This window comes from Belonocnema kinseyi, chromosome 2 (genome assembly GCF_010883055.1).
Source record: "Belonocnema kinseyi isolate 2016_QV_RU_SX_M_011 chromosome 2, B_treatae_v1, whole genome shotgun sequence".
Taxonomy (NCBI): domain Eukaryota; kingdom Metazoa; phylum Arthropoda; class Insecta; order Hymenoptera; family Cynipidae; genus Belonocnema; species Belonocnema kinseyi.
The window spans coordinates 11,532,019-11,539,675 of NC_046658.1; the positions used below are offsets into that span (position 1 = coordinate 11,532,019).

General features: G+C 31.9%; 1 long non-coding RNA gene across 1 annotated transcript; it reads right to left on the minus strand.

Annotated features, from left to right (window-relative positions):
* Window positions 1-3,368: 3,368 nt before the first annotated feature.
* Window positions 3,369-5,422, minus strand: LOC117167633. The gene is made up of 2 exons (XR_004466415.1): window positions 4,903-5,422; window positions 3,369-3,657 (listed from the first exon to the last, which is right to left on the minus strand). It is a non-coding gene; the product is annotated as an uncharacterized LOC117167633 (long non-coding RNA).
* Window positions 5,423-7,657: the final 2,235 nt, after the last annotated feature.

Consider the following 7,657-nt stretch of genomic DNA (forward strand, 5'->3'; position numbering starts at 1 on the left):
CGTAATACACTTTTTACCTGTGTCTGCCATGACGGCATGAACACCGTTTACCCAGGGACTCAGCCAATGTGGATCCGTTGCCCACCGTCACCACGTGGAGGTACTTTCCCTCTCGTAATTTGCGTAGTTTCGTTTTAAATGTGAACTTACAGGATTATTTCAAAGGTATGTTCTGCTGTATAATAAATGTCCAGAGTTGCAAAATAAGTATTACTTAAATATAAGTGATAATCGGCAGCGAATTCACTAAAGCGAAAAATTCGCCTTTAAAATTTATTTAAATGTACAAAACTTGTTGCAAAGACGGAAGAAAATAATTCCTGAAATTTTAAGAAGGTTGTGTACTTTTGAATGCATGTCGCTTAAACGTCTTTTCTCCGAAGGTATCGTGTAAAATATGACTTATGTAGTATGTCGGGCTTAGTAAAAGAATAATCTATGTTAACGTGTATTCAAAGGTAAAATAATGCTTATTATATTAAAAATATTATTGGTCAAAGCTAAACCATTTTTGAAGATCAATTTCTCGGGGGTAATGATTATTTTAAAAATTGAACGTCATATGTACGTAAAGTTTTTCCAAAAAGATTAATGAACAAAAAAAAAATGATTGCTTTTAAAGCACTATTAAAAACCCGCATAGACGAAAAGCATTTTTGGAGTTAATTTAGAACAAGAAACTACCGATCCCGATGGCACAATAAAATTTATATAATTTATATTTAGATAAAAATTTAAAAAGTAGGAACATTTTGAATATTTTTGAGACCACTTTTTTCAAAATTCAAAAATTCTTTGTATCATTGTTTATACAATTCAAAAAGTCGAACAATTTATCCTCATGACTTTTTTCATCAAATCCAAAACTACTGGAGTTATAGCATTTACAAAATTCCAAAAAATACACGAAAATGAACATTTTAAGCCAAATAACGCACGATATGAAAAAAGTCAGGACAAGAAAAATGTTGCTTTTTGAATGCCCTAAAAGATTGTCATAACAACTTTTTGAATTTTCTTGAAAAATTCAAATTTTGACAGCATACAAAATAATTAAAAATCTAACATTTCCTTTTTTTTCGCTAAACTATGCAAAATACGCTAAACGAAGAGTACATCAAAATTTTGCATTTGAAAAAGATCTACAAATTTGTTATCAGTTACTTTTTGATAGGATGCGTAGTTTTGGCTTTAATCATGAAAAACACACATTAAGGGCATGTGATACTTAGAAAATTGTCGATTTTACCAGTTTTAGGTTCCCCCGGCTTTTTTTCTAGAATAATAAATATTTTGTCTTAAAAATTTGGGAAATGATAGTGAACATGCTAATGGACCTCCCCACGCACTTTTTTTTGTAGGTTAATTAAAAAAAATTTTAATTTAGCAAAATATGATCAATTTGCATAGCACCTAGGAAATAGTATCGATTTTTTCAGTTTTAGATTCCCCCGGCTTTTTTCCTAGGATAAGAAATATTTTGCATTCAAAATCTGGGAAATGATATAGAACATGCTAGCGGACGTCCCCACACACTTTTTTATGTTTTTTTTATCAAAAATTTTTTGATATTGCTAACAACGGGCGTGTATATTTCGAGGTTATGTGTTTTAAAATTCTCCCGAGCGTTACTTCCAAACTACACAATATTTTTGGCCGAAAACTTTGGGCTTACAAATAAACATAGTCAGTAATCTCCCGGAACTAACCTTGTTTACAGCCAATCAAAAAAATTTATTTCACAAATAATTTCCAGATTATCGGAAAGGCAGAGATGAAAAACGACGTAACCTCAAAATAATGCATAAAATTTGTATTTAGCACAATAATTTTTTTTATTATCCCTCAAAAAAGAGTCCGGGGACGTTCTTTATGATATTTTATAGCATCTCCGAATTCAGTTTTTTAAAATTTTCATTTTTGTGGGAAAAAAGCCGGGGAAACTGTAAGTATCACATGCCCTTAAGATCAATTGAAAAGGTGTCATGCAAGGTGGGGAGGGGGGCAGTATCACCAATCTTGGGAACCTTTGAAACTGCGCTTGCGTCGCGCCGACAACCCAATTGGTCACTGTTAGCGTGCTGATTTTGAATTATATACATATTCAGATTTAATATTTATGATAAATAATGATTCAAAAATGCATTCAAAGTTACAATTCCTCCGAAAAGAATTTGCGGAGGTTAAAAATATAACAAATTAGTTCTTAAGACTTTCTTAAATGGTTACAAAATACGGGAATCCTTAATTAACTTTCTGAAGTACAACATAACCTACGATAATAGACTTTTCCATTTCAATTCGGAAATAGATGTGCACATGCGCTGCTGCCATGACAGTTCCCGCGAATTCAAAAGTTTCTGCCCTATTCTGTAAAATGTATGTAAATGCAGAGTTTTTTACTTTTTTTAATGTGATAATTTCGTATGGAGTGAAAGTTGAATGAAGAACAGTGTAGAGTATCTCAAAAGTGGATAATATGAAAAAATAAATTTTATGGAAACTGAATGCAAGCAAAGATATTATATGTTCGGGGCAAGATTTCTTGGTTATGATTTCCATAGCGTGAGCCGCCGTAAAGCGTTCGAACACAACAAGCATGAGTGCAAGAGAAACAAAGAAATGATTATTACTATAATATCCAAACGCAAATGATCATGACGGAACGTACGTGGTATGATTTTATGATTTGGACGTCTCTCGATTTTCATGTTCAGAGGAAAAATATTGATTATGAGTTTTCCAAAAAAGTTACTGATGCTGCTATGCAGTTCCATATAAATATTTTAGCTCCAGAATATTTCGAAACGCGTGTAGCAAAGGAATTAATACCTTTCGATTTTTCGTTTCACAATTAGCACAGGATATAGCAAATGAAATCTTGCAATAATAATTTTGAGGTTACATATATTTAAACATTTTTAATCATTGTAGTAATAAAAGAATTATAACAAAAGGGAAATACTTGTAGCAACTCTGATTAATGTACAGCTTCACAGCAATACAACTCGTGTAATATTAAACTTAAAATGTTAATTACACTAAAGGCTAAATGAACTGATTCCGCGTTTTGAAAATATAAAAAAGACAAGCAATGAAACTCGTGCAATATCAAATTGAAGACGTTAATTAGGCATAGTAAATTTTAATGGAGCAGTTTAAGCTCCCCTTATGGGTCTGCAACTTTGAAGCAATGTTGATACTAAGTTGTGATGTTGCACATATTTACATTAAAATATAATCAATAAATGATCAGGCCTTACTTCTGCCTGCTTTGTAAAATTAAAAAAGGAATACATATTACATTTAACAGTCACAACCTATCTCTTTTACTGAAGTACCTTCACGTACAGAAAAAGGAACAAATATTACGAAAGATTGTTTTATTCCTCCATTCATTTACATTAGAAATAGAACGGGAGACAAAAGTCAGATAAAGAGAGATTCCATGTCCATTCTGTGTATCTCAGAAGAAAAAGTTGGCTCAAGATCACAGAATGTTTCGACTTTATTGAATTCGACATCAGTTGAATTTGTTTCTCCGCTCTTCTTTCTCCAGAGAAACAACTGCTCCCTGTACTTGAAGTAAATTCCTCAGACTTCAATGAGAAATGCTGGTACTTTTGTTCCAAGCTCCTTCTAGCCTTTTTTTACTGTCTGCAAAAAGGAAATATAATAAAAATTGAGCTGCTAATGAAAGCACTGAAAGTGGAACTCTTGAATCTTCAACTTTTAAAAATTATAGAGTTCAAACATTCAGAATCGGTGCTACAAATATAAATTCAAGTCATCATTTTGAATACTCTAAATTCAAGAATTAATCAATGGATTTGAAAATGTTCAAAAATATATCATTTTAAAGTAAATTATATTTATAATAGTTTAAAAATGCTTCAAATATTTTAAAATTTAATTTCAAAATCCTTAAAACATTTACATTTTGTTTGAAATCTGTTAAAACTTTCAATTATTACATAATTTTTTTTTTTCTTCAAAAAATCTAAACATCTTTCAAAATTATTCGAATTTTTCCTACAACTTTTTAAAATACTGCCCAATTGGAAAAATTTACTTTAAATCTTCCAGATTCATTTTTGACAATTTTATAAATCTTTCTAAGCCTTTATTAAATATTATCTCTAAATTAATTTTTCAAAATCAAAAATCAATTTATTTTTCTACGTTATGTTTCTTATTTTTCTAAAGCCTTTTAAAATTCTTAAAAAGCTTCTAAATTAATGAAAATTTTGTATTCAATTTGAATTTTTTCAAACAAATGTTAACATTTCTTCAAGTTACTCAAATTTTGTTCTAAGAATAGTAGGTGTTCAACTGTTATTTATATATATGAAAATTAAACAATTCGACTCAAAAGTTAAATTTGAAAAAATAAAAAAAGGAAAATTTTAACGTTTACACTAGTTTAATTTCTAAGACTTTCCAATTAAAACACTTTAGTGTTTAACGTTAAAATGTGACAATTCTGAAATTTTGAACTAATTCAAAAACGTCTCGTAAAATCAATTATTATTCATTGTTTCTTTTCTTAAAGTAAAATTCCATTTTTAAAATAATTTATTAATTTATATTCGCAGTTGCTCAACTACAAATATTTTCTTTAAAAAATAAATAAACTATACTGATAAATTATAATAATAATAATAATAATAATTCCAACACACAATAATTACAAAACAATAACAAACATTGTAATTACAAATAAAAATTAAAACCCCAATATTTACAATAATTATTAATATTATTGATTAAGTTTTAACTTAATTCGTAATGACGATGTGCTACCCTGCACGTACTGACGTTTTATAACCACGAAGTGTTTTTAGGTTAAAACGCTCACAAGACAATTGATTATTTTCTAATAAATTGTTATATTATTCTTACCTTTTTATAGTTTTCGGCTGACATTCCATCTGGGCTAGATGCTCTTCTGTAGGTCCAGATTCTCCATAGAAGTTTAAAGAACAAATATATGTATCTTTTGTAACGTTCCTGATTGATTTAAACTTGGAATCTTTACGTCCACACAACTTCGCCCATTTATTGCATTTCCTGCACGCTTCACGCGTTTTAAGGGGAATTTGATACTCGCATTATTAATTTCTACTTTTCTAAATTGTAGGCATGGTTTAGGGAAAGAAATAGAATAAAAATTGCACAATTCGACGTACGCAGCTCTACTGCGACTACTACTTTTGCACAATTCGCAGCAGCAGCTCTTATGCGCTCCAACTTTCTATTTCCACAATCATTGGCATCGTATTATCTCCTTCCATTTTTATTCACAAACACTTCGCATTTCCGTGTGAAACTTTATTTTTTAATAAAAACCCTGCATTTACTACGCAATTGCGAGCATTAGGGCCGAAAATTGATTGGAAGATCAATTCTCTTTCGCGCATGTGCACCAAAAAATAATTGAAATGAAAAGGTCTATAGTTATTTGCTAATGATGAATTACACAGCCACACAAAAAAAGTGTGCGGATCTGGTAACAAGACACACGTATTCCTATGGATTTTGAGGCGCTGAATTTAAATTCGGTTTCAAAAATCACCCATCACGTCATAGTTGAGCCATAACCTCAAAAAATGACGAAAAATCATGCACTGAGTCAAAAAAGATTCAAAATAATGCCAGTGATGCAAATTTTCACTTCAAAAACATGTCGACAACTGTGAAGGATCAACCCTTGTCTGATATCTATTTATTTAACATAACTTTACCCAACAGAACCTGACCTCGCCTAACCGGAATTAACAGAAATTTATTGAACTACACGTAAAGCTCTGGAAGCATATTTTCCCAGTAGCAAATGCGTGCTACATCGAATGCGTCAACTCGAGCCTAACCTAGAAATAAATATAACCTAGCCTAACCTAACCTAACCTCACGAAACACAATTAAACTCATTGTTTTGTCCCGTTGTGTTTGCGGTACCGTTTAATTGAGCTTAGGCTTAACCTACATAGAGGTTTAACCTATCCTAACCTAACAAAACCTGACCTAACCTAGCCGAATGAAATTCAACCACACGTGTAGCTATGTAAGCGTACGGTTCTCAGTCTTAAATGTATGCTATATTAATAGGTTAACTCGATCTTAACCTAAAAATGAATCTAACTTAACAAAACCTAACGAAATTTTGCTTAACGCAACACAACTTAACTTAAGTGTTCCCGTTGTAACACGATAAAATTCATTTCATTGTACTACAGGTGGTTAAAAATATAGACCTACATTACTCATTTGAAGAAACTTAGAACTACAAGTAGAATTGACCTCATTTCAATTAACCTGACAATGTTTGTATCAATTAAAATGTATAACTGTTAGGTTAGGATAGGTTAAACCTCTATGTAGGTTAAGCCGAAGCTGAATGAAACGGTACCGCAAATACAACGGGAGAACACAATCAGTTTAATTGTGTTTCGTGAGGTTAGGGTAGGTTAGGTTAAACTAAGTTAGATTTATTTCTAGGTTAGGATCGAGTTGACACATTCAATGTAGCACACATTTGCTACTGGGAAAATATGCTTCCAGAGCTTTACGTGTAGTTCAATAAATTTTTGTTAATTCAGGTTGGGTGAGGTCTGGTTCTGTTGGGTAAAGTTATGTTAAATAAGTTGATATCAGGCAAAGGTTGATCCTTCACAGTTGTCGACATGTTTTTGAACTGAAAATTTGCATCACTGGCATCATTTTGAAATTTATTTGCCTCAGTGCATGATTTTTCGTCATTTTTTGAGGTTATGGCTCAACCATGACGTGATGGGTGATTTTTGTTACAGAATTTGAATTCAGCGCCCCAGAATCCATAGGAATACGTGTGTCTTGTTACCAGATCCGCACACTTTTTTTTTGTGTGGCTGTGTTATCGAATCGTCAAACTGAGTGTTAACTCACTGGAAGCATAACCTATAATCTCGTCTATGATGAAAGTGATATAATTCAAAGATTATCTGTAAATGCCACGATTAGAAATTAGCGAAAATAAAAAGTGTAAAAAGAAGTTAAAATTTTTGAGAATTAAGGACATAACATTTGCAAACGTTGCGGAGTGGATTGCATCGGGTGCAATGAATTTTGGTGGAGTGGTGTCGTACATTCCACAATATAGACAAATTAAAGAAAAACAAGATACTGAGGAATTTTTACTTGATGTACGAGGTGTGTTCAAAAAATAAGGTGACTTTGTGGTTTTCTAAAAAAATATTCATTTATTTCTCAATATTTATGTTGTCCCCTTCAAAGTAATCCCCCTCAGATATAATACAATTGTGCCAACGCTTTTTCCAATCATAGAAGCACTTCTCGTAATCATTTTGCGGAATAGCCTTGAGTTCTTTCAGCGATGCAGTTTTTATCTCCTCAATTGTTGAAAATCGATGTCCTTTCATGGGTCTCTTCAGTTTTGGGAAAAGAAAAAAGTCACTGGGGGCCAAATCCGGTGAATATGGAGGCTGAGGCATGACTGTGGTGCTGTTTTTGGTCAGAAAAACTTTCACAAGCACTTTCAAAATTAAGCAGTTTTGGGACAAATTTCGCTGACACACGTCTCATGTCCAAAACGTCCGAAAAGATAGCATGGCATGAGCCAACCGATATGCCAACATCTTCAGCAACTTCTCTGATGGTA